Raw genomic sequence first — 3,171 nt, 5'->3', positions numbered from 1 at the left:
TTTCACTTCTCCAAAGTTACCTATCTCTACATCTTGCAGTATCTCTTGGTGAATAGTCATATGATGTAATGCTCCTGAATTCAGAACCCACAACTATTCATCAGCACATCCTCCACCTTCGGTCACTGTCATAACCACTATTTCATCATCTTTCTTTGCTCTTGCATTTGATGAGTCTTTGCTGTTTGTATCATTTTTAGCACTGTTGAGCTTACCCACACTTGCTCTGTATACTGATTTATTGGGAATATTCTGCTTGTTCGATGCACCCAGCAGGGGTTTTTTCATTGAAATGTGGACAGTCCCTGGCGAATTGGTCTGTTTCACTACAGGAGAAAAAAAGTCAGTTTCTACTGGATGTGTTCTTTCCACCTTCTTGGTTTTTTTTGTGATTTTCCTAGCGGCCCTGGAAAAACTTGTTTTGTTTCTGATCTCCATCTTGTGCTGCATATGCTTCGGCTCCTTCTTGGCTCTTGGTGGACTTGGAATCTGATTATAGGTGTGTCTCTTCTATTTCTAATCTGCTGATAACAGTGTCTATGGTGAATCTGTCTTTATCTCTTTCTAAACTTCTAATGAGGCTTTCATACTTCTCCAGGGATATGCTGAGAAGCATGAGGTCCTGTAACTGTTATGTCAACTGGGGTGAAGCCCCCTTCCTTCACTAATCTACTGGCAGACAATATCTTCATTACATAGTCGTCCAGGGTCATGTTGTCTTCATTTTTGATGTTTACTAAGCTCAGTGTTAAGTAGATGCAGCTGCAGTGTATTTTCTTAAGCTTCTTCCAAGCCTCCTTTGCTAGCTTAGGAGTACCAATCATCTCTAGACAGCTGTCTTCAACACATATTAGAATGATGGCAAGGCCTCCTCAGCTTCCTTCTCTTTCTCTGTATCCAATTCATTCTAATGTGTTCCAAATCCAAGTTCTGTGGCATCCCATGTTTCGCTATGCTCACCACACTCATAAACTGGGCTCATAACCTGTTGTAATTGTAAAGTGCAATGTTATTGAGATGTGGATAGCTTGTTGACTTACAAGACACGTTACATCACTGTAAATAATGCATTGCAGATGCACACACTCATACACTGTACAAAATGGCACTACCATCACATTACAGAATTTGCAGAGAGATGTTTTACTGTGAACTATACAGCTGCCGCAATGAACACATGTGTGTGCCCTCCCCCCCCTCCTCCCCCCCTCCCCCCCCCCCCCACACATACAGAGAAAAGTGAAGCAGAAGCTAGAAATCCTTTTATCTCTCACTACTCTGGAAACAGAACTGAATTCAGTTGATGGCTACCGCATTAACTAGACAGATTTACAACAAAAATGCTAATCCATACATATTGCAAAAATTGATGTAGGTGTGTACGCACATATGATAATCTAAACATATAATAAAAATGGATGTATGTGCATATGTATGCATGAATGATGTCAATTTCATTGTAAAAACCAGAAAACTTTACTTATGGCCTCATGTCCTCTGTCACCTTCAAAGTAGTCACCTCAGGCATGTATGTGACAATCCCAGCATTGTTCCCCTTTTTGGAAGCACTCCTGCAAGTCTACAGGGTGAAGAGTGTTCTGGACCCATTGCGATTCCACTTGGATGTCTTCAGTCAAGCCAAAATGTTACCCTTTCAACATAATTTTCATCTTTGTCAACAGATAGTATTTGCATAGGTCTAGGTCTGGTGAGCAGGGATGGTGGTGGACCATTGCATTGTTGTTTTTGGCAAGGAATTTGTCCAGAATGAGCTAGGCATGTGCGGGTATGTTGGCATGGTGCACCAACCAGTCTTCCTTTTTCCACATTTCTGCCCATTTGCGCCCATTTTGTCTCGAAACCTTGCAGTGCCCATTGACAAGCTGACCATGCAGCACAAACTGCTTATGCACTATTGTCCGTATATTTGGGGGGGGGGGGGGGGGAAATGGGCATTGACTTCATGTTGCTGTGAAATTGGTTGGTTTGGGGAAGGAGACCAGACAGCGTGGTCATCGGTCTCATCGGTTTAGGGAAGGATGGGGAAGGAAGTCGGCCGTGCCCTTTCAGAGGACCCATCCCGGCATTTGCCTGGAGTGATTTAGGGAAATCACGGAAAACCTAAATCAGGATGGCCGGACGTGGGATTGAACCGTCGTCCTCCCGAATGCGAGTCCAGTGTCTAACCACTGCGCCACCCCGCTCGGTGCTGTGAAATTGTTGAGCTTCTTTTGGCCTTGGAGTAGGTAGCATTTTCTTTTGCGATGATTGTTGCTTCTTTTCATGGTCATAACTATAGACTCAATATTCATCACCTGTTATGACTCTAGATAAGAATTCTGGACACACTAAAACTTTTTGTTGCAGCTCAGTGGATGTCTGAATCTTGAGATTTCATTGATTGATGTTAAGAAGGTGAGGGCAAGTTTGCTGCAATTCGTCTCTTGTTCAGTTTATCAGCCATAATTCGTTGACACTATGTACCATATGCAGCCCAAGTCTATTACAAACATCATGAATTGTATGCTTTTGGTCTTTGTGAAGCATGTCATGCATTTTCATTATTATTTCCAGTGTAGTGCATGTTGATGGTCTACGGGAATGTTTTTCATCTTCCGCAGATTCTCGGCCTTCCTTGAAGAGCTTGAACCACTCAAATGCTCTTGCTTGACTCAGTTCACTCTCACCAAATGCCTCTATCAGCATGCAGTGGGTTTCGGCTGCAGTTTTCTTCAACTTGAAATAGAATTTGATACAAATTCGTTGCTCCTCCATGTTATCCTCTTCACAATTTGCAGAAGCACTGGATCATCCTGATATATACCACTGAAACTCACAACTGCATGCACCAATGATGATCCAGCTTTGTGCCACAGTAGCTGAGAAGTGTACCTCAAGACGTCTAGCATTGGAATGTCATATTATTACTGGTTTGACTGGTACAACTAAATTCTCAGAAATTTTCAGTAGCACCTTGTATATATGTATTTATATTTGTTCCACATACCCTCCTAAACCACTGGACTGATTTCAACCAAACTTGGTACAAACAGCATTTACTGGTTAGTGAGAATCACTGTGAGATCAAGAACCGCCTACCTATGAAAGGGGCAGGGTGGGTCTGAAAAAGTAGTGTAGCTCAAAATGCTTGATTTTACAGACTTTATACAT

Source organism: Schistocerca nitens, chromosome 4, assembly GCF_023898315.1.
Source record: "Schistocerca nitens isolate TAMUIC-IGC-003100 chromosome 4, iqSchNite1.1, whole genome shotgun sequence".
Lineage (NCBI taxonomy): Eukaryota > Metazoa > Arthropoda > Insecta > Orthoptera > Acrididae > Schistocerca > Schistocerca nitens.
Note: the sequence above shows the minus strand (reverse complement) of the source record.